Below are 25,524 nucleotides of genomic sequence, written 5' to 3' on the forward strand. Positions count from 1 at the left end.
TTAACATACATGTGAGTTTAGTACTATTGAATTAGAGCAGAAATGAGAGTACCACAATATTTTTAATTCATAGGGCTTCTGGTTCTGGGGATGGGGAAAAGATACTTGGAAAGAGTCAAAAGATATTAATGCTGTAGAAATAGTAGAATTTCGTGGCTGATTAGGGATAGAGGAGAAGAATAAATCAAGAATTACTCTGGGGCTTCCCTGGTGGCGCAGTGGTTGAGAGTCCGCCTGCCGATGCAGGGGACACGGGTTCATGCCCCGGTCCGGGAAGATCCCACCTGCCGCGGAGCGGCTGGGCCCGTGAGCCATGGCCGCTGAGCCTGCGCGTCCGGAGCCTGTGCTCCGCAACGGAAGAGGCCACAATAGTGAGAGGCCCGCGTACCACAAAAAAAAAAAAATTACTCTGGTTTTCTAGCTTCTGCAAGTGATTGGATGGTAGTGCCCATGAGATAGGTTAACATTGGAAGAGGAGCACATTTAAAATGAAGATGATGACTCTGCTATCAGACATGTTCGAATTTGAAGTACTCGAAGAACATCAAGTGGAGATGTCCATCAGGCAGTCAGGTATATGAATCTGAAGCTCAGCAGAGAGGATTGGTCTGGAGTTATAGTCTTGGGAGTCACCAGTACATAGGCTATAATTGTAATCATGAGAATGCCTCTTAGGGAAAGGGTATAGAGTGGGAAATGAGAAAAGGGTCAAGAAAAGATCCCTGAGGAACCCCAGCATATGGAAGAATCCAGCAAAGGGGACTGAGAAGGAGTGATTAGTGGAGTAAGAAGAAAATTAGTAGACAGTGGTACCCCAGGATTCAAGAGAGGAAACTGTTTCAGAAAAGGAATTCAACTGTTAAGGCATCAAGCAAGAAGACAACAGGAATGTGTCCACTGGATTTGGCACATGGAGGTCTTCAGTGCCCTTGACAAGAGTAGTTTCAGTGGTGTGATAGAGATTCCATTTCAGATAGAGAAGCCATTTCAGAGTACACTGAAGAGTGAATGGGAGATTAAGAAGAGAAGTCAATGAGAATAGATAATTCTTTAGAAAAATTTTACTCTCAAGAGCCATTGAGAAATTGAGTGGTAAGTGGAGAGGAATATGGATCAAGTGAGGGCTTTTCAAAGATGAGTGATACTAGAGCAGGCTTAGATGCTACTATGATCTATTAGAATGATCTATAAAGAGAGATAAGGATGTAGGCAAAGTATCTGAAGATACTGGACAGGAATGGATGCAGAGTACAGGTGGAGAAGTGACCTTAAACAGCAGGCACTCATAATGTATAAACTCATTCTTAGGCACAGGCCTTATTGATAGAATGTCTCACCGTCTGTGGATAGGCGGAACATCAGGACATGAAAATATTGTAACATTTAGACTCTTCTGGTGTTTTTTAAACCAGTATTCATTAATAAACATTAATAAAACAGTTGTGTCACCTTCAGAACAGGGAAATCCTCAAAACAACAAGGGACTTATTTGTCTTTCATTTAACAACTATTTTTTGAGTAAACTGTGCCATGCAATGATCTAAATGCTGGAAATAAAATAGTGAACAAGTCATACCTGATTATTTCTCTTATAGAGCTTAAAGTGTACTGGGAGAGAAGTATATTAAACAAATAATTGTAATATGGTGTGATAAGGGCTATGATGGGAGAAGTACTCTGTCAACACTTTACCTTATCTGGGAGTGGAGGAGTTAGGGTCAGAGGACTTCTAGAAACAGATATTAAGTTGGTATCTGAAAGATAAATAGGAGTTATCCAGAAGAATGGGGTCAAGAAATAGGGTGTGAGGAAGAGTTCCAGGCAGAGGTAACCGTATACATGAAGACTTTGACACCGAGGGAGTATGATGCAGTTGAAGAACATAAGGTCAGTGTGACTGGACTGCAGAGAGTGGGAGGCAAAATGGTGGAAGATGAAGCTGGAGAGGTAGCAGGGACCAGATTACACAGGGCCTTATATACTGTGTTTCGGATTCTGGTATTTATCTTAAGACCCAGGGGAAGACATAGCAGGGATTTAGGCAGGGAAATGAGCCTGACAGGATTTACATTTTGAAAACATTCTAGCTGCACTTCTGAGAATTGATCGGAGGGGGCAAGAGTGGAGGGATGACTAAAAGAGTTGAGAGGCTATTGCAGTTGTTTGGATGAGAATTATGGTGACATTTGCTAGGATGGTAGGGGTAGAGATGGAGAGAAGTAGAAGTATTTTAGAAGTATTTGCAAATTAACAGCTCTTGGTAAAGAATTGGATGTGGAGAATGAGGGAGAAGAACGTGTCAATGATTCCTAGGTTTTTGGCTTGAACAACTGGTTGGATGAGGCAATGGCAGCTTTTACTGGGACAGAGAAGGCAGAAGAGGAGGCTGCAGATGATCAGTTTGGTTTTTTAGAAGAACTAACTCACTATCATCATTCTCTTACCAGATGCATCTGGTAAGACTCCAATCAAATAAAATTCCAAGAGTATCTGAAAAGCTCTAGTATTACTTTTATCTTCTTAATATCTTGAGTGCCTATGGATGGCTGAAGGGTTTAGCTTATGTTTTTTTGACTTACTGTGTTTGACCTTCATAATTCATTTAATTATACTTCTTTTTCTGACCTCATTATTGCTTTTTCTGAACCACTTCTACCAAACTAGACCAATGGTGCATTTGTGTTCATGCTGAGTTCAACTCTTAGTAGGGACATGAATTTGTAGTAGGGATGCTGTAGATGTATGCTTCTTATATTTTTAATATGGATTTTTTCAAACATATTTACCTAAGTAGATAGTAATAGATTAACATATTCTCACCAACTAACTTCAATAATTATCAATTTATAGTCAATTGTATTTAATCCATCCAAACAGGATGGACTTTAAAGAAATCACTATTATTCATAAAACAATTAACAATATTTCTTAACATTATATTTCCACTTAGTGTTCTAATTTTCCTGAATGCCTAATTTTCCTTTTACAGTTTCTTTGAAACGGGATTCAAATAAGTCCATACATTGTATTTTGTGGATGTCTCCTAAGTCTCTCAATTCATTGGTTCCCTGTCTCTGTTTTTATTTTTAAATTATTATTTCAATTTATTTGTTGAAGAAAACAGGTTGTTTATCCTGTAAAGTTTCTCACATTTTGGATTTTGCTGATCACATCTCTGACGTGTTGGTTAAAGTATTCTTTTGTTCCTTATACTTCCTGTAAACTGGTAGATCTAGAGCCTTGATCTGATTCAAGATTGATTTTTTTGGGCAGTAATATTTCATAAATGTTGTGTGTATTTCCATCAAGAGGTACAGAATATCTGGCTGAATCTCTTCTTTGTGATATTAGCGGTCATTGATAGTCATTACCTAGATTCATTATTTCATTAGGGGTTTATAAGATGGTGATATTCCAATTCTATAATTCTTCCTTCATTTACTAGTTGCAATATGTCTATAAAGGAAAAATTCCTCTCGAGAGCTATTTCATCACTCTGAGGGACAGCTTGGATTCCCTTAGCACCATCCTCCAAAGGTGACCAATGAATATATTTTTCAGAGTCATTATTACTCATGGGTTTTTAACATTTTTGATGTGTTTCAATTCGTAAGTTCATTGCAGTTATTATTCTTAATGATATTCAAATTGGCATTGTAGCCCTTCTCAAGTTGGTTCCTGAGTGCTTTTGACACTACCCCAATCGTCTTTGATAGCTTTCTTGCTTTCTGATATGATAATTAATAAAACCATATGAATACATTATTTTAAATATTTATGACATGTTAAGTGCATGATTGTGGCTCTAAATTACCATTTAGTTATGCTTTGTATAACAGGATATAAACACTACCCTCGTCTCCAGTCTACGGAATGCTAAGTTGACACACAAGACAGTCAAAGCTTCCTTTCATTCAATATCTGACTAATTTATGGCTTTACAGAAAAATAAACAGCCAGCACATGATTTCATCTCCTAAACAAAGCATTTACACTTATCTAAATATGTTTTTTAAATGAGGTGGAATTTCTTCCTTCTTAAAAATATGTTTCTGGAACTACTAAAAAATTTGCATTTTCTAAATAGCTGATAAAAAACATTCCTCCATATTGTTGAAGAAGGGAGGCACTGGGACCACCAGTAAGACTTGGTTTAAGTATGCCAGTCAGACTTGACTTCTTTCCGTCCTGCTGCATCAGAGGCCATGCTCTCCTTTTTTGTTTCTTCTTTTTTGCAGCCTTTAGTGTCTTGGTTAGCCACCCCAGTCCCAGTGGATTTCCCTTTTGCTCCTCCTTTCCCTCTTGTTTGCACATTTTTCCTGAAGGTTTATTCTTTCTTGTTGCCTTTTGTTTTTGGCTTAGTCTCAACTTTGGAAGGAACAGGTTTGGCTACAACCTGTGAATCTCCCTTGGGCTCTTTCTTTACTGCCTCTTTAGCTGAATTGACCTTCTTCTTAGAAATCTTGGTGGTGGCTTCAGTGAGGAAGATGCGTGCCTGGGTGCCTAGGAGTCTTCACAAAGCTGGGCTACTTTGCTGCTGCCAATCCCATAGCCTGAACTCCTGGGGTCCAAGATGGTAGTGGATCAGATGTCTGCCCATTATTTTGATTTAATATCAGGAATCTCTCTCTCTCTCTCTCTCTCTCTCTCTCTCTCTCTCTCTTATCATCCTCTATCACTATCATCTGTGTACTCATCCCTCTCTCTCCCTTTTTAGGTAAGTGGTAGCATACTATACGTGCTTTTCTCCACCTTGTCTTTTTCACCTTAACAATACACCAGGAGATCATTCCAAAGTAGTATATAGAGTATATATTCCTCATTCTTTTTACAGCTACATAATACTCCTTAAGGTGGATGTATTGCAATTGATTCAAACAGTCCTTTATTGATGGACATTTGTTTTTTTTAACCTTCTGCTATTACATATAGAACTGCAGTGAATAATCTACTGCATATGCTTTACTGTTATTTTTGCCAGTGTATCCTTGGGATACATTCCTAGAAGTGGGATTACAGGGTCAAAGGGAAAAAGCTTTATGTAATTTTGCAAGATTCGACAACTTCCCCTCCATTGGGGTGGTACTATTTTACATTCCCACCATCAAAGCATGAGAATGTCTGTTCACAGCCTCACCAAAGACTATGTGGTCAAACCTTTGACTTTTTGCCAATCTGATAAGTGAAAAATTATATCTTATTTTAGTTTTAATTTATACTTCTCTTATGAGTAAGGTTGAATATTATTTCATATATTTAAGAGTCATTTATATATCCTTTTCTGAGAACTGTCTTGACAGTTTAAAAAACATGTTCAATGTGTTTCAATCTGTTATAGTCTTTTTTTTTTGGTATAGTCTTTTTTTATGCTCAAGTTCTATCTTAGGCCAGTGGAAGACTCTTCAGGCTATCTCCTGTGTCCTTTTGACATGACCTCAGCATTCCTTTATTTTTTTACCCTAGTAATCTTTGACCGCTTCTTTGCTAAATGATATGACAAGATATTCTAGACTTATCTTGTACATTAAATGCCTGAGAATTGGCATCAGCCATTTCTCTAAGCTGCTGGAGGAATAATAATTCTATTTGCTAAGCCTCATATCCACATGCACATTCATAGCACTTATCATTACCTGACATTACAGTGTGTATTGTCTGATTCTTCCTCTATATTCTAAGAATTTAGAATGTAAGCTACATGGAGGGTTAACACTTTGTTTTGTTCACTAATGTATCTTGAACACCTAGAACAAAACCTGATATACAGAGGTTCTCAAAACCTGCTTCTTTCCATTTATCAGAGGTCATGATTGCAGCCCTCTACATGAGGAGATGGGTGATCATCCGGAGACTGAGCCCAGGAGTCACTATCATTCATTCGTTCATTCCCGTGTACTGAGTGGCTGGTATGTAACAGACAGTGTTCTAGGCAAGTTGGTAATGTTTGCATTAGGCCTGAGGCTCAGGCAAAACCTCTAGCCACACTGATCAGGCAGAAATGATTCCTCTTCAATGTCAAACTTGAGCTAAACTAATAGGGTCAAGTAACCACCAGGAATAAAAGGAAATGGTGGATGGGACTTCCCTGATGGTGCAGTGGTTAAGAATCCACCTGCCAATGCAGGAGACATGGGTTCATTCCCTGGTCTGGGAAGATCCCACATGCCACAGAGCAACTAAGCCCATGTGCCACAACTACTGAGCCTGTGCTCTAGAGCCCACGAGCCACAACTACAGAAGCCCACAACAAGAGAAGCCACCACAATGAGAAGCCCATGCACCGCAATGAAGAGTAGCCCCTGCTTACTGCTACTAAAGAAAGCCCACATACAGCAACGGAGACCCAACGCAGCCAAAAATTAAATAAATAAATAAATAAATCTTAAAAAAAGGACATGGTGGGAGTATTTTCTTCCCTCAGGACTCTTCCTTCACGCAATGAAGACATGGCACCAAAGCTTCATACATTATGCAAATATATGTATATTTTACTTATTGTTTACATTTCCAGATGCTGTCTATGATAGCTGTATTCTATGTAGTTTACATCAAACCCATCTCTTTTATGTGAGAGGGAAATCAGAGTAGGCCAGGACTAATATTTGTTGAAATCTTATTGTGTGCCAGACGTTTAAAAATAGATTTTCTCACTATATTTTGTATTATAGTCTCCTGGAAGATAAAGTAAGGAGGAAAAGAAAGCACATTTTTAAAAGACTTTATTTTTTTTAGATCAGTTACAGCACTTATTGTTTTAAAAAAGGAAATAGTATAAGGATTTTCTATTCTTTTCCTAGCTCCAGGAGGTAATTCATCTTACAACACAGAAGAGTCAACAGGTACCATTTGCAAAGGATTTCCCATTTATTCCTCACACCACTGTGGTAAAGTGAGGGATTTCGTCACATCCACTGAGAAGACTGAGGCTCAGAGAGGTGATAACATATAAAACTCTATCAGTCATTTCTAGATTAGAGCAGTGGTTCTCAAACTGTCTTGTGTCATCTGTATGACGTGTAAACACTAATTACTGGGCCCCATCTGGGTGAGGCCCAAGAATATGCAGTTCCAACAAGTTCCCAGGTGATGCTGATGCTGCTGGTCCAGGGACCACAGTTGGAGAACTACTGATGTGAATAACAAACAAAAATGACATTTACTTTTTACGAGGATCTAGAGAGAGAATCACTGCGAGCTGAGAGGGCTGTTGGAGGTACATGGCTTGGGGTCAAAGCAAAGGGGATTCAGAGTGCAGTGTGCCCAGGCCCATGCTTTGTGCCATTGACTCAGACAGTGGCTGACACTACGTCACTCTCCTAAAGTGTGAGGGGACCAGTCACTGGTCCACAGAACTGTTCATGTGGCATTGTGATTTCATCATGTCTCCCACCCTGGGGAGCCCTGTGGTTGAGGGATTAAGCACCAGGCTCCCAAAAATCTCCCTTGATCTTAAGAGCTATTCAGGTTACTTCTTATTAAATCCCTAATTCAGACCAGGCTATGGGAAGTTAGGAGAGGTGAAGTAAATCAGGACACTGTCTTGTAAATGCCTGCTCAGTAGTGAAACCTGGAATTACAATAAAGTTTTCTCACTGTGTCCCGAAACTACCAGAGCTCTGAATGCTCTAATCTCCCTGTGCAGTCGATGGTGGCCAGGATATTACTTTTTGATCATTTTTTATAGTGAGCTGTATTACTTGTAAATGATTCTATTACTGAAAAAATTTAAAACGCCCTATGGCAAATAACAAAAGCAATAACATCCCAGCAAAGCTTGTCTGAAATGGTTAGAGTAAATATTTGCAAATTAGGGCTAATTCTCATGATATATGAAAGCATTCTCAGCAACCAGTATAGAGAGATGGACAAATGATGCCGTGGTAAGCAGCCTCTAAGACGGCTCCAATGAGCCGGAGCCTCCCTTCCTGAGCGGCGCCGGGAAGCCGGGGACCCCTTCCTGGAGCCCGGAGCCTGCGGCCCGAGCGCCCCCGGGGCCTTATTTATACGCAGCGCGCCTTTGTACGGAGAGACTCTGGCGGAGGTGCCGAGCGGTTCAGCGAAGCCAGACCCTGCTCCACTCCCAGGAAGAGGAAATTTCCACCCCTGCAGCTGTCTTGTGACTCACGCTGCCACCCCAACCAGTCGGAAAGAGTGGGAGTATTGAGTGTGTACTGTACACTGAATGTACAACAGGGGGTTAATCACACAAGCGCACCATACACGAAAACGCACTTGTATTTGAACAGTGAAAAGACCCTTAAACAAAGGTTTGATCTTGCCCTTTTACCCAGGCTTTTATGGGTTCCTGGCTGCACTCTTCTCATTCACAATGTGGGCTATGTTTCAGAATCTGAACCATGAGGTTCCAGAATATCGTGACCAGATAGTCCAGGACTTATGGTTTTTCCAAAGTCAGTGACTGCGTTGCAATATTCATTCAATCTGTCTGATCCAGATTCCTATAAAGGGTACATTGAAGACCTAAAGCCATATGACTTAGAAGAACAGAAGAATCTCACAGTCTGTCCCGATGAAGTGCCTTTTGAACACAGAAGTCCAATTTATGTTGCATGTCAGTTTTTTACTGTCTTACTTCAAGCATGCGGTGGTGTGGATGATCCTGAGTTTGGTTATACCAGAGGAAAGCCTTGTATTCATGTGAAAACAGAGTAATTGAATTAAATCCTTAAGGAGAATCAACTATAGAATGTATTTCGAAGGATGAAAGCACAGCTACTCTATCAACTTATCCTCCCAATGGAATTATAGGAATAAAATATTTTCCATATTATGAGAAAAAACTGCATGTGAGGTATCTACTGCCATTAGTTGACATCTAGGTCACCTTTGATCCTGCAGTACCGTAAAAGAAGTAACAGTCAAGTGAAAGGTAGATGGATTACCCAACCGAAAACACCAGGATGTTCTTGACAAGTTTTTAGGACGAGTTGTGTTCAAAATCACAGTGTATGCATAGTAATGAATTAGGATATCTCCACAGACTAAATGTTATGTTGTCTGTCTTTATTTTGTATCAGCTGGACCTGCCATTCTAGAATTATGAGACCACCCTGGACAAAGGTAGGGTGGTACATGACACTGGGGTAACATCATAAGGTGCTTCTAGATCATAGTGTTCAATGTCCTTTGAAGTAACTGCCTGTTGCCTCTGCTGCCTTTTGAATCAGTGGACAGTCACCAGATAGGGACTGTGAACACTTGATTTGAAACATGTAGAATGGGGGTCTTGTCCTATTTTGATGTGGTTTAATTGCCAAGTGTATAAACCTTAGTGTGCTGCCCTATATAAATATTTTATAGATTTAACACTGGTTAAGTGCCATATTTTCATGCCAGCAAAGTTTAGGCATAAAATGGTACCTGACCAACATCAAGTGACTTTATAGCTGCAAGAAATGTGATGTATGGAGAAGTTCTGTGAGGAAGAAAAAGGAAAATAAAAGTGAGTTTGAAAGGTTTTCTTGGTGTTTGTGTAAAATTATTTTTTACATGTTGAATTAGTCTGTGGATCTTTTTGATTAAGAGCACAAACTTTTTGTTGTAAAACATACAAAAAATGTAGTGATGGGATTGTTTTTAGTGGTGGAACTAAATCTCTTATACATTATTTTAGGCCATAGATGAAACAGCATTTTTAGGGTAGCCAGTATGAATATGCACCTAATTTTTTATGAAATTAAGTTCATAAGATTTAAATTGTATGATACTTTATGAAATATCTTATTACTGCTTTTATTTAGCAGACTGTGAACCCTAATAAAAAATATAAATTGTTAAGAACCTATTTAAAAATGAGCCCTGAGATGAGAGCAGCTATAAAAAGATCATCATTTTGATTCTGTGTGTCATCTCTTTCTACGGACTTGATATGATTGTTTCTTTCAGTCTAAGTTATTTTTCAAAAAGCAAACCTGTGTTTTTTTAATTGAGTTACAATTAACATATAATGTTATATTAGTTTCAGGTGTACAACATAGTGATTCAATAGTTTATACATTATGAAGGGATCACCATAATAAGTCCAGTTACCATCAGTCACCATACAAACTTATAACAATATTATTGAATATATTCCCTATGTGTACATTACATCCAGGTGGCTTATTTATTTTATAGCTACAAGTTTGTACCTCTTAATCCCCTTCACCTATTTCGTCCAGTCCCCCACCCTCTTCCCCTCTAGCTTATGATGTCTGTAGAGGTGAAGCAATATATATCCACTAGTCCAGCACACAGAACCTAGGAAGAAGACATATTAAAGGGCCGTGAACATGAGAAAGAACCACTTACTTAGGTCATCCATTTTCAAAATAAAGCGAGATTTGACAGTGACTCTTGATAGAGTCCCATTCCTTAAGTCTGTAATTGAGATAACTAAGTTAGAACATATGGATAGATTAAGTATCCAAGTGAATGAAAAGAAGTAAAGGGAAAATATGTATATAAATTGTGAAAAAAAGAGATGGCTCCAATGAACCACGCTTCCTAGTATTCATGCACGTGCATGTGTAATCCTTGTACTTGAGTGTGGGCTGGGTTAAGAGAGAGAAATAGTGAAGCCTTGAATTTACTCTAAAGCTTTGTCCTTTGTGTCTTGAAGCTGCCTGGGCTCTGAGTGCTCTAATCTCTCTAGGGGCTGGCACTGGATGCTCCCCAGGGTATTGCTCAATTTCTATTACAATGGACTGTATTATTTATTTATTTATAAATATACATAATATTTACCATTATAATCTTTTTAAAGTGCACAGTTCAGTGGTACAGTGCATTCAAATTGTTGTACAACCATCACCACCGTCCATCTCCAGAACTCTTTTCATCTTGTTCCATGCTCATTAAACATTAATTTCCTGTTCCATCAGCCCCTGGTAACCACTATTCTACTTTCTGTCTCTATGAATTTGACTACTCCAGGTGCCTCATGTAAGTGTAATCATACAGTATTTAGGGTGTGTGTGTGTGTGTGTGTGTGTGTGTGTGTGTGTGTCTTCTTTCATTTGGCATGTATCAGAATTTCATTTCTTTTTTTTTTTCCATTTCTTTTTAAGGCTGAATAATATTCCACTGTATGATAGTCATCCATTGGTGGACATTTGGGTTGTTTCCATCTTTTGGCTTCTGCTATTAAAGAAAACCAGAGCTGTATAGTAGTTAAAGTATTAAGAACAGATTTTATACAGGAACTATTGTAATAAGAGTAAAGAAACCTCAGATTATAACTGAGCTCAGTTCTGAGTACATCATGGGCAAATACAGGTTCATAGCCTAGGAGCAGAGTGGGGAGTCAGTGGATGGAAAATTGAAGCAGGGGAGGGATTCTGGTTAAACCAACCTGACCAGGGTTCTTGCTGAAGGCAGGCCATGGTGATCAGATATTGGGAGTGGGGGTTCTTGCTAAGTAGACTTAGCAGGATTTTTGTCAAAATTGGGCTATGCAAGGATGAACACAAGAGTCCAAAGGTTGAGACCTAGTTGAGAAAAAGGTTCAGAGGAACCCAACTAAAATTTGGTGAAGGAGAAAGTCTTATCAGTGTGAATAATACTGCTATGAATATTGGTGCACAAATATTTGTTTGAATCCCTGCTTTCACTACTTTTGGGTATATACCTATAAGTGGGATTGCTAGATCATATTGTAATTCTATTTTTAATTTTTTGAGGAAACTCCATACTGTTTGTCACAGCAGCTGTACCATTTTACACTCCCACCAGCAATGCACAAAATTCTAATATCTCCACATTCTCACCAACACTTGTTATTTTCTGCTTTAAAAAATATAATAACCATCCTAATGGGTGCGACTTCTATTTATTTTAAAAATAAACTTTATTTTGAATAATTTTATATATAACTGTATAACTTTAGTCAATAATATTGAAAAATGTAAAATACTTTGTATGGCAGGAAAAAAGAAAAGTTATGTGAAAAGTAGAGAGAAAATATTTGCAAACTCCATGGGGTTTATATTTCTGCTATGTTAGGCAGACTTACTAACCAACAGGTCAATGATGTCAACAGAAAATTCACTAGAGGACCAATATTTGTGGCTAATAAACATTAGCAAATAATAGAAGTCATATTAGTGAAATAAGCAAGTTGCAGAATTATATGTATAACATGATTATAATTTTGAAGAATATGTGCATTTTAGTATATTTTATGTAAATATCCGATTATATGTAATTATACATTAATAAATTACATACAGAGAAACACACCTGAAGAATAGACATCTGTCTATTTTCAGTGAATATCTTTGGGTCAAGGACTGACGGTCAGGACTTCCCTGGTGGTCCAGTGGCTAAAAATCCACGCTCCCAATGCAGGGGTCTGGGTTTGATCTCTGGTCAGGGAACTAGATCCCACATGCCACCACAACTAAGACCCGACACAGCCAAATAAATAAATAAATATTAACAAAAAAGGACTGAGGGTCAGGCAGATGGGATTATAGGATAATTTCAATTTACACATATACATATTTGCCTTGTTTGAAATTTATACTCAGGACAATTTATTAAGATAAAAATTACTAAAGAGCAAAAATATGTGACCCAACTGATGAAAATTATGTACTCATATGTTATGTTTTGGAAATGTGTTCACAATATACTTGTTTGTTGAGAAAAGAGTAGATTAAAGCAATTGATTTGACAGTGTATCTGTGTATGTGTCTGTTTCTATGTCTCAAATGTCTTCACACATGCAGCTTTCTCTTCAACTCAGGCAGGAGGTTGATGTTTAGTTTTAGGGCTTAGAGACCGCTGAATGTCTTATATTCAGAGAGATTGCTGCCAGTGGGTGGTAAATTCTGCAAAGACCTGGCTGTGAGGCCAAGGCCAAGTCCCTTCTCCATTCTCTCCTCCACTTGCAAAGCCTCTGGTACCGAGACCTTCAGGATTGCAGCTCTGATTCTGATCCCTAGGCAGCATCTGTCTTCATATTTTTCTCTTTTCTAATGAAAAGCCATTTTTTTAGAGTAAACAAAATGTTATTTTTAAAGTTGCTTGTTAAGCAGTACATATACTTATTGTATATGTGCTTGAAATTGTGCTTGAAAGATTTTTTTAATATAAAAAGACTAAAAGGATATCTATTTAGTTTCATATATGCGTTATTCATAGATCTATCAACCTCTCTCTTGCCCCGCCCCTTCCCCCACCCCCAGTTTTCATCAAGGTCAGCTGACTGTCCACACTGTAGAGAAGGCCCCCTGGAAAAAGCAGGTGGTTTAAGCCCCCAAGTATCATACCACTGTAATGGCTTCCCAAACCTTCCACCTGCCTCTCTCCAGGCCACTTTACACACAGCTGCCCATAGTAGTTTCCCTAAAGTGGACCCTGATATAATTACACAAACGCTCTCAGAAGCAATCCACTACCTACCAAGAGAACTTCAAACTCCTTTCCCCAGCTTGCATTCTCTACCCCATGGATCCAGACTACGTTTCCAGTTTTGTCTCCCAAGTGCTCTGTGTTCTGGGCAACCTGCACTGTGGGCTACTCCCTACAGTACTCCTGTGTTTGCTGTGTATCTCTTGAACTGGGTGGGGATCGATTTGCACAGACCTTGGCTCTCGCACCTACATGGTGGCATTACATACTTTGATCAACACTTTGGGGGAGAATTGTTATCCTCATTTTAAAGTTGTGGAAACTGAGTCTTGGGGAGAGTGAGAACCAGCCTTGTCTTTGGGAAAGATACTTGATTTACAGAAGTAAGGTACCCACTGATAGCTTGGTAGTGATAATAAACTGTATTATTTTGCTCTATAACAAAGAGGAATGGATATGGTGCTAGTAAGTGCCTGATATGGGTAATATTAATTATATTTTTTCCTAGAATTTAAGTGATACCTCTTTTTCTTTTGTAGAACATTTGGAAAATACATTAAAACAGAAAGAGAATAGGAATAAACACCCTGAATCCTACACCCTGAACAACCCATCCCTTTCTAGGATTTGCTGACATCTAGTGGTAGAGCCAAGAATATCAAGTGACCTATAAATGAAGATAGGTCGAGATGGGGTAAAAACATTTCCAGGTTTCCTGAATCCAGTCTGGGTTCTTACCCTGACTTGACATGCACAACTTCCCAATTTTACCACATTTACCCTTTTAGATGATGGAATTCCAGGGATCAAGATTGACTATGTTATAGTTGCTTGGAAGTGACACATGCATATGGGTGCCAGTTCAACTTCTTTTGATGAGATGAGGAAAGGGAGATAAAAACCCCTACCTTGTGTTAAAGGGCTGAAGTGTAGGACTGACATCATTAGGTTTCCAACGCAGTGATATATAGACAGAAAAGCACAGGCTTCGAAATCACAGATGGAAGTGGGGAATGCGGGTAAGGGATCAAATATTTTAGGAGCACTTTATGTCAGACAGTGTGGTAAAATTATTTGTATTAGAGTTTAATAATGCCTAGGACACATTTCATAATCTCTAGGGTGACCACTGAAATAATAGTAAAAAATGTATAATTAACAAGGTAATAGAGAAGGAAAATAGAATTTAAAAATATTAAGCAATCCAAAAAAGGGCAAGAGAAAAGAGAAAGAACAATATAGAACAGGCAGAACAAATATGGTAGAAATCAAATAGTAAGATGGTAGATTTAAGCCCAAATATACCACAAATTTACAGGTGAACAGCCTAAACATTCCAATCAAAAGACAAAACTTGTCAGACTGGATTAAAAAAATAACTATTTGTTGCTTAGAAAAGATTCACCTTCAATACGAAGCCACAGAAGTTTGAAAGTAAAAGGATGGAAAAAGATATACCATGCAAATATTAACAAAAGAAATCTGATGTAGCCATGGCAACATCAGATAAAGTAGATTTTAAAGCAAGGAGTATCAGTAAAGACAAAAAGGGACATTTCACGTTGTTAACATTTTATTTTATATGTATATATATCCATCTAGAATTTTCCCTGTATGTTTGTATATATGTGTATATACATATGTATTTGAATAAAAAACCCATAATATACATATCATCTTGTTACTTATTTTTACTTAAAAATAATGTATATCATAAATATATTTCCATTGAAAAATTTTAGTTCTGTTATAGTTTTTAAAGACTACACTGTACTCTATTATATGAAAGTATCATGATTTCTTTAACCTATCCCCTACTGGATATTCAAGTTGTTTAGAATCATAGAATTATAAATAACTCTGCAATGAGCATCTTTATGAATACATGTTTGTGCATTTGTTTTCTCATTTCTTTGGGATGCTGTTCCAGAAATTAAATTCTTGGGTTCAAAGGTATACACATTTTAAAAACTTTCTAATACACATATTCATTCAAAAAATTGTACTAGTTTATACTCCAGACAATTATGCAAAGGAGTATTCATTTGTCTACCTGTATACAAATACAGAGAATTATAATTCTGGTGAGAAAACATAATATTTCACTGTTGTTTGAATTTGCAGAATTTAATCACTGGTGAGGTTGACTATTTTTTTTTAAAGTAAGCTTTAGGAGATGTAACAGACAGAAAAGTGCACAAACCATAAATGTACACCTTGATAAATTTTCACAAAATGAAGATATTTGTGTGGCCAGAACCCAGATCAGGAAAGAGAACATTACCAGCACCCCGGAAGCCCCAATGTTATCCCCCTCTAGTCACTAAACCCTCTCTCCCTACCAAGAATAACCATTATTCAGACTTCTAAAAACATAGAGTAGTTTTGCCTGTTTTTGAATTTTATCTAAATAGAATCATCCACTCCATGCTATGTTGTGTCTGCCTTCTTTTCACTCAACTTTATATTTGTGAGATTCATCCATGTGGTTGCATACAGTTTCAATTTGTTCATTATCATTATTGTATAGTTCCATGGCAGAATTGTCATGGGAGATTTTGAACAGACTTCTCTCAGTATAAAATCAGACAAAAATCAATAAGAATACAAAATATTTGAATAGCACAATTAATAATCTTAACATAATCAACAAATATAGAACCCCATACTCTAATACAGCAGAATACACTTTCTTTCTAGGTACGGATGGAACATCTACAAAATCTGACTATGTGAAGGACATAAAAAAAGTCCTGATAAACTCTAAAGATTGAAATAACACAAAATATGTTCTCTGACCATTGTGAAATTAAGCTAGAAATCAATTAAAAATAAATTGGGAATTGTTACATGTTTTGAAATTAAGTAATACATTTCTAAATAACCTATGTGTGTGTCAAAGAAGATATAAAAATGGAAACTAGAAAGTATTTTGAACTGAGCATTAATGAAATTGTGACATATTAGAATTTGTGGGGTGCAAAATCTCAGGAGACCTTTTCTTGGATTAGAAATTGACAAGCTGATTTGAAAATTTATACAGAAAAAACAAAGGGCCTAGGATAGCCAAAACAGCTTAGAAAAAGAACAAAATTGGAGGTCTCACACTACCTGATTTTGAGACTTAAGTATAGTCATCAAAAGAATGTGGTTTTGGTGAAAGGATAGGTTTATAGATCAAAAAAACTGAATAAAGAGTCCAGAAACAGACCCACACATGTGGTCAGTTGATTTTTAGCAAAGGTGCCAAGGTAATTTAGTGGAAAAAGAGTAGTCTTTTTAACAAATGATGCTGAAACAATTGGCAAGCCATATGGAAAAAAAATAAACCTCACACTTTACACAAAAATTAACTCAAAATGTATCATCTACCTAAATGTAAGGGCTAAAACTATAAAATGTCTAGAAGAAAACGTAATAGAAAACCTTTGTAATCTTGGGTCAGGTAAAAATTTTCTCTAGGACAAAGAGTACAAACCATAATGAAAAAATAAATTGGATTTATCAAAATTAAAAATTACTGCTGTTTGTAAGAGGCTGTTAAGAAAATGAAAAGCCAAATCATAGACTGGGATAAAATATTTTCAAGTCAACATAGCTAATATAATTCTGGCTTGTATCCAGAATATATAAAGAACTCTTACATGTCAATAATAAGAAAAAACAACCCAATTTAAAATTGTGGGCAAAAAATTAGAATAGCCATACCTATTACAATGACTTTAAAAAATTGTAATGGAGCAGGACCCTATGGGGCCTCCCCAGGACATGCCCCACACCTCCATATCTTGTTTGTAGAAAAACTTTAGCCTCCTAGGCCTTCCCCAAGTTCCAAAGAATAAATGTAATCAGAAAAGTGAGAAACTTCAGAAACAAAGGAAAACAGTCAAACAAGACAAAATAATAATAGTTTAGCCATTACACAAAGTCAAGGACCTTTAGTTCCTCCTCAAGGAATGTAGATAATATTCTGAGCCACAACCTTTGAGCTGTTTTGCAGATATTGAAACCCCTACCAGGTGGGAGAAAACTGCATGCTGCCTGCAAGCATGTAGACCCCAGATCGGTGGGAACCAGAAGGCTGATGATGTTGACTCCTGATTACCTCATCACCAACCAATAAGAAGAATGTCCACGAGCTGATCGTGCATCCTGCAACCCTCTTCCTCACCCTGTCTTTAAAAATCTTTCCCTGAAATACATCGGGGAGTTTGGGTCCTTTGAGCATTAGCTACCTCGATTCCTTGCTTGGCATCTTGCAATAAACGCTGCACTTTCCTTCACCACAATTGGGAGTGAGTAGATTGACTTTACTGCATGCAGGTGAGCGGACCCAAATTTTGTTCAGTTACAAAATGACAAAACCGAGTACAGGTGAGGATTTGAGCAACTGGAACTGTCACATAATTCTGGTGGGAATGTAAAATAGCACAGCCACTTTGGTAAAACAGTTTTTTAATAGAAAATCAATGATCCCACTCCTAAGTATATACCCAGGGAGGAGTAAACAAAGATTTGTATGAAAACATTTATAGCAGCTTCATTGGTAATGGGCTCAACTTGGAAGCAACTCAAATGTTCATCAACTGGTGAATGGAAAACAGATTGTGCTACATATATACAGTGCAATGCTAAGCCATAGAAAAGACTGAACTATTAATACAAGTAAAAACATATATAAAGCTCAAAAGCACTATCTTAGAAACTCAGACACAAAAGGCTTATTTCACTTATATGGCTTTCTGAAGAAAGCAAAACTGCAAGAACAGAAATCAGATCAGTGGTTTCCAGAGGCTGAGGTTGGGGAGAGAGAATTGGCTATAAAGGGCACAAAGGAAATTTTTAGGGTGATGAAAATATTCTATATCTTGATTGTGATGGTAGTTACATGACTGCATACATGACTGCATTTGTCAAAACTCATAAAACTTTACATCTAAAATAAATGAATTTTACTGTGTGTAAATTTTACTTTGATAAACCTGAGCAAACAAACCTGTGAAATTAATAAAGGCTGGAAATAAACCATCAAAACATCTATCTCAAGCAGCTAGGGGAAAAAACTCAATTAAATTAAACTGGGTTAAGCTGGTGATGATATAATTCCTATTTTCTAAAGTTATGTTTTTCCCCTTATGACTGGCATCTGATGATTTAGGCATGTATTGATAATCCTTGCCTAAATCAATTATTTCATTGGGGATCACAAAATGATGATTTTTGAAACCTATCATTCTTATATGCTTATTAGTTAATGTTCTTCTAATCTGAAAGAAAGTGTTTTCCTTCATTAACAGGGCTATTTGGTTACTTGAAATATAGATCTTACTGGAAAGGTAGGCAAATGCTTAATTCCCTTCCTCTAGTGCAACTGATTTCTCCCAAGAATGCTCTGCCTTAGTTTTGCTCAGTCTTAGTTTTGCTCAGTCCAGCAGCTTTAGAAAATTTAAGAAATTCTGTTTCAGTTCAAACTGTTACTTCAGGTGTTATTTTAAAAAAGAACTGGTTTGACTGGATAGTACTAAATTTATAAATTAATTTGAGGAAAAACAGCACAGAATAGTATGTACAATAAGATTCTTGCCTTTAACCAATATACCCTCTTATAGATCCAAGTACATATGGGCATTAAATATATGGTAAAAGTTCTACTTCAAAACAGTGGGAGGAAGGATAGATTCTTCAATAGATGCTTTTGGGAAGTTGGATATCCATTTGGAAAAAAAAATATCAGAGAATTATCTCATGCCAGTTATTAAGTTCCAAATGGATTTTTAAAACTTATAATAGTATTATACTATTTTTCATAAACTTTAGCTGGGGAGGAAAAAAATCCATAAATGACTCTCTCACACCACACACAAAAATAAATTCAAAATGGATTAAAAGACTTAAATATAAGATCTGAAACCATAAAACTTCTAGAAGAAAACATAGACAGTAAGCTCTTTGACATCCATATTAGTAATATTTTTATGGATATGTCTCTTCAGGCAAGGGAAACAAAAGCAAAAATAAACAAATGGGACCAAATCAAATGAAAAAGCTTTCGCAGAGCAAAGGAAACAATCAACAATACAAAAAGGCCACCTACTGAATGGGAGAAGATATTTGCAAATGGTATGTAGACAAGGTGTTCATATCCAAAATTTACAAAGAACCCCTACAACTCAACATCAAACATACAACTCGATTAAAAAATGGGCAGAGGATTTGAATATGCATTCTTTTCCCAAAGAAGACATACAGATGACCAACGGGCACATTAAATGGTGCTCACCATCACTAATCATCAGGGAAATGCAATCGAAACCACAATGAGATATCACCTTATACTCATTAGGATGGTTATTATCAAAAAGACAGGAAATACCAAGTGTTGAGGAGGATGTGGAGGAAAGGTAACCCTCATGCACTGTTGGTAGGATTGTAAATTGGTGCAGCCACTATGGAAAATATTATGGAGGTTCCTCAAAAAATTAAAAGTAGAACTATCATATGATCCAGCAATTCCACTCCTGGGTATTTATCCAAAGAAAACAAAAACAGTAAAAGACATATGCACCCCTATGTTCATTGCAGCATTAGTTATAGTAGCCAAGATATGGAAGTAACCTAAGTGATGAATGGAAAAAAGAAGATGTGGCATATATATATATATATATATATATATATATATATATATATATATGATGGAATATTACTCAGTCATTAAAAAGAATGAAATCTTGCCATTTGTGACAACATGGATGGACCTAGAGGGTATTATGCTAAGTGAAATAAGTCAGAGAAAAACAAGTACTGTATGATTTCACTTACATGTAGAATCTGAAAAACTAAACAAATGAACAAACATAAGAAAACAGAAACAAAGTTATAGATACAGAGGTTGTTGCCAGAAGAAAGGAGGGTGGGTGGAGGAAAGTAGGTCAGGGAGATTAAGAGGTAAAAACTTCCAGGTGCAAAATAAATGAGTCACAGTTATGAAATGTACAGTGTGGGGAATATAGTCAATAACTATGTAATTATTCATTTTAAAATTAAAAATTCCATAAATGAAAAAAACAGTTCATTTGATCACATCAAAATTGAAAACCTTCAGTACGTGGAAAGACAACATAAACAATATCAAAACAAGCTACAAAGTGGGAGAAAATATTTGTAACATAATAAAGAGAGAAACAAGTTCTATCCACACTAAATACAGCTCTTCTGCAAAGACAATAAGATAAAGATAATACAACAGAAAAATAGAAAAAGGATGTGAGCAGGCAATTCATAGAGCTATGTATGTCCAACACACATGTGAACAAATGCACAACCTCACTACTTAAAAGCAAAATGTAATCTACAACACTGCTATACCACTTCTCAGTTTTCCAATTGGCAAAATTTTCAAAGATAAGTTTTGTAGTATTGTTTAATATTATTCAAAATTAAAGAAAACATAAATGTCCATCAGTAGAGGAATAGGTAAATAACCATGCTATAGCCACACTATGGAATACAATACAACAGTTAAAAAGATCCACATTTACTGACATGTAAAGAGCTCCAAGATACATTGATGAGCAAAACCCATCAAGTTGTGAAACATATGTACAATATGATGCCCCCCAACAGTATTTCTGTAGGTACACATATGTGTACTTAATTCATAGAAAAAGGTCTGTTGTGCTATACCCAAACTAATAAGGCAACCCTCTCTGGGGAAGAAATTGGTGTGTACTGAGGTATAGTTTATATGCAATATATCACACGTATCTTAAATGTTCAGTTTTTAGAGTTTTAACAATTGTGTATAACCATGTAACTACCACACAAACCAAGATACAGAATATTTCCATCACGCCAGAAAGATCCCTTGTACCTCTTTCCAGTTAATTCCCCTCTATCTCCCAGACAACCACTTTCTCATTTTTATCATCACAGATTAGTTTTGTTTGTTCTCTGTTTCATATAAATGGAATGCTATAGTACTCCTTTGTGTCTGGCTTCTTTCATTCAGCATACTGCTTTTCAGATTTATCCATCTTGTTGCATGTATCGGTATTTCATTACTTTTTATTACTGAGTGGTATTCTATTGTATATACATACAACAATTTGTTTATCCTTTCTCCTGTCGTTTTCTGTTTTAGCCTATTATGAATTAAGCTAATATAAACATTCATGTGCAAGTCTTTGCGTGGACATATGTTTTCATTTTTCTTTACTAAATACTCAGAAGTGAAACTGTTGGTTTGTAGGGTAAGTGAACATTAAACTTTGTAAGAAACTGCAGAAAAGTTCTCCAAAGTGCTTGTACCATTTTACACCCCTAATGGCAATATATTAGAGTTCTGGTTTCTCCATTCTCACCAACATTTGGTGTTGTTAGTCTTTGGCTTTAGCCGTTCTAGTGGGTGTGTGGTGATATCTCATTGTGGTTTCAATTTGCATTTCCCTGATTACTAAAGATGTTGAGGATTGGGTATCTTCTTTTGTGAAGTGTCCATTTAAGTTTGTGCCCAATTTTACGTTGGGTTCTCCTTTTGATTGTTCATTTGTATGTCTTTACATATGCTGGATAAAAGTCCTTTGTCAGATATATGAACTGCATATATAATTTTTTCCAAGTCTGTGGCTTGCATATTCATTTTGTTAATAATGTGTACAGATGAACAGAAAATTTATATTTTGATAAAGTCTACCTTTCTCTTTTATTATTAATGCTTCTTGTATCCTGTCCAAGACATCTTTGCCTACTCCAAGGTAATGAATATGTTCCTCTATGTTTTCTGCTAGAAATCTTACAACTTTGGCTTGTATTTTTAGTGGAAAAGTTTAAAAAGTAAAGCTTTTACTTTTAGCTAGGAACGTGGAAAGAGGCAATGGTTCCTCTGAAGGAGGCGATGTGGAACAGGCTATCACCTTCATTGGTTATTGAACAGGCTATCACCTTCATTGTTTATTGAACAGGCTATCACCTTCATTGGTCTATTCAGGTTTTCTACTTCTTGAGCCAATTTTGATAACTTATATGATCCATTTTGTCTGAAATTCAAATTCAGTGGTAAAAAATTATGATTTGCTTTTAGAGGGAATGAATATTGGAAATCAAGACTTACTTTAGGAGACGGATCCAAAAAAATATTGCTGTGATTTATGTCAAAGAGTGTTCTGCTTATGTTTTCCTCTAGGAGTTTTATAGTATCCAGTCTTACATTTAGGTCTTTAATCCATTTTGAGTTTATTTTTGTATATGGTGTTAGAGAATGTTCTAATTTCATTCTTTTACATGTAGCTGTCCAGTTTTTCCAGCACCACTTTTTAAAAAAATTAGTAATTAATTAATTTATTTTTGGCTGTGTTGGGTCTGCGTTGCTGTGCGTGGGCTTTCTCTAATTGTGGCGAGCAGGGGCTACTCTTCGTTGTGGTGTGCGGGCTTCTCATTGCAGTGGCTTCTTTTGTTGAGGAGCATGGGCTCTAGGCACGCGGGCTTCAGTAGTTGTGGCTTGAGGGCTCTAGAGTGCAGGCTCAGTAGTTGTGGCACACGGGTTTAGTTGCTCCGCAGCATGTGGGATCTTCCCGGACCAGGGCTCGAACCCGTGTCCCCTGCATTAAAAGGCGGATTCTTAACCACTGTGCCACCAGGCAAGCTCCAGCACCACTTATTGAAGAGACCCATTTATATATTTTAATAAGACATGTATGTGTAATGTATAGAAAAGCATTTAACACAGAAAATTTATAAAAAGGGGAGGTAACTGTGCTTTGATGAGGACAGTGGTGTTAAAGCTGTACTAGTGCTTTTTCTGGGTTTGAATCTTATACTAGAATGTATTCTTGCAGAATTTCCATGCAATTACAAATAAACAAATAGTTTAATAGAAAATAAGCAAACAGTAAAATACCTTAAGTATCTTTCCATCAGGATACGTAGATCTAAATCTTTTTATCAGCCGTATTGCATAAATTTAACCTAATTTATTTAATGTTTTCCCTATTGATGGACTTTTTATGTTGCTTCGGTTGTTTTAACCTTTGCAAGCACTGCAATAGATATCCTAGTATATGAATCTTTGTGAAACTGTGTAAGTATCAGGCTGGCTAAACTCCTAGGAATAGAATTGCTCAGTCAAAGAATTTGTGGGATATTATATTTATCATATAATAGATTTTGCCAAATAGCTCTCTGTAAAACTGTTGCATCACAGTATCTGCTTCCAACAGAGCGTGGGAGTGCCCATTTCCCCATAAACCAGTCAATAACATTATCAAATTTCTAAATTTTGGCACTCCTAGATGAAACATGGCAACACATAGTTGTTTCGATCTGCATTTCTTTGAAGTTGAGCTTTTCTTCATATGTTTATCCGTCATTGGTATTTCTTTTCTGCAAACAAATCCATTTGCATCTTTGGCATGCTTTCTATTGGCTTACCATTTTATTAATGATTTGTAAGAGTTTTTAGATTATTACAAGTAAGCTGTTTGACATCCTATCCTCATGAGTTTGTGTTTTTAAGTTTACTAAAATTTTAAATGTCTTCATAATCAATTTCTAAATGTTTCCCTCTGATGAGGAACATAAATTGGTCACAGTCGATTGAGTTCTGAAAAGCCATTAGTAAGGGTCTAAGGCACTCTGGGCTTCCTGTTTCACCTCCTAGAGGGGCCTCCCCCACACAGGGGCCCCTCAGGCAGGGAGCTTCCTGCTGGGGTGTCAGATTTCAACCTAAGAAAGAGGCTGCCTGAAGGGTCTATATTTAGAGTATGACTCCCCAGCAGGGGCAGCTGGATGTCTGGGGACTAAGTTATGCATACTTTGTCCCTGAGTTCTGGGATTATTCTGAGGGGTTTGTATGGGTGGTGCAGTGAAACTGTAACAGAAGGCAGGGACTTCCCCCTGGCGACTGCTTGGGATCCTGTAAACTGGTTTTTGTGAGAGAAAAATGACATGGATTTCAGGAGTATTGCCCACAGATCCATAGTCAGCCACAGACCTTACCCCCTATCTCTACTGAAAGATGCTGAACACTGTATGCCCCCGCTGCTAGGGTTAGGGTTAGGTCCCAGCTGCTATGGGGACATACAGTGCATGAATGGCAGATAGTGGAGATATCTCACCAGTGTCATGATCTAATGAAAATCCACCTGTTAAGCTTCATTTCCATTAGTGGGATAGCACAGTTGGTCCTTTCCTGGGTGTGATGAGACTGATTTGATCACACGCTTATGTAAAATCCCAATAAAACTCCTTGAGTGGAAAACAGGTTAATCTGGGAAGTCACTAGTTTTCAGGCGCTGGGTTCATCAGGAGTGGGGTCTCCATTCCATCACCCAGGAGTCATCTATGAAGAAGTTCTCAGACACCTGACACAAGGTCATCAATAAATTCAACCAGAACTTCGAAAAGTTGTAAATCGCTTGTGTAAAATTGCCAAGATTGGTCTTTCCAAAGATGAATTTATAGGTCACATTGAAAACCTATTGGTTTTGTTCAGGAAAATTTTATATTTAAAATGTTAATAATTACCAGTCTGTTTTGAAAGCTGTGAAATAATTTATAGCAATTCGAAAACATTCTTAATGTGGCACAAAATAACGTCAACAAATGGATGAGTCTTTTGTTATTTTTACAACCTAATTTGTAAATGTCAAACGAAAATGGCTTGACGCCATTTCCCCATTACAAAAACAATGAATGTGACGTTAAAAGGGAAAAAAAAAGGAACATAAAAAAGAAAGTTAAACCTCTCCTTGCACTCTCTGCTCCCCTTCCTGACACCTCTTCCCTAGCCCATTTTGGTGCAGCAACGTATCCAATGGGGACGCTAGTCTTAACAGCGTAAGAGAGAAAGAGAGAGTCCTCAAAGAAGCAGCCGAAAAGGCCGGAGCCAAGGCCTGAGGGTGGATGGGGGACGCAGACCCTCCCTGGTAACAGGAGAAGGGCAAACTCCAACCGCAGGGAGGTGATGCCACTTGTGGGCTCTCAGATTGGAGGGAAAGGAGCTGAGTGACCGGGCCTCGCGCACAGCTGGGTGGAGGAGGAGATCTTGCGCGCGGAGGTGGAGGGGAGGGTCCTGTTGAACTCCCCGCCGGCCCTGGTTGCGGGGGGGGGGGGATCGGAGGGCGAGCTAGGCGGTGACGCGGGGCCCTCACGTGACCGGGAGCTGCAGAGCGA

At 37.4% G+C, this 25,524-nt stretch overlaps 1 pseudogene across 1 annotated transcript; it reads left to right on the top strand.

Annotated features, from left to right (window-relative positions):
• The first annotated feature begins 515 nt into the window (after positions 1-515).
• Positions 516-8,977, top strand: LOC309817567 (sodium/potassium-transporting ATPase subunit beta-3-like; annotated as a pseudogene). The gene is made up of 2 exons: positions 516-573; positions 8,247-8,977. The product of its transcript is annotated as a sodium/potassium-transporting ATPase subunit beta-3-like (transcript).
• The last annotated feature ends 16,547 nt before the right edge of the window (positions 8,978-25,524 follow it).

This window comes from Grampus griseus (assembly GCF_964374135.1).
Source record: "Grampus griseus genome assembly, chromosome: X".
NCBI classification, from domain to species: domain Eukaryota; kingdom Metazoa; phylum Chordata; class Mammalia; order Artiodactyla; family Delphinidae; genus Grampus; species Grampus griseus.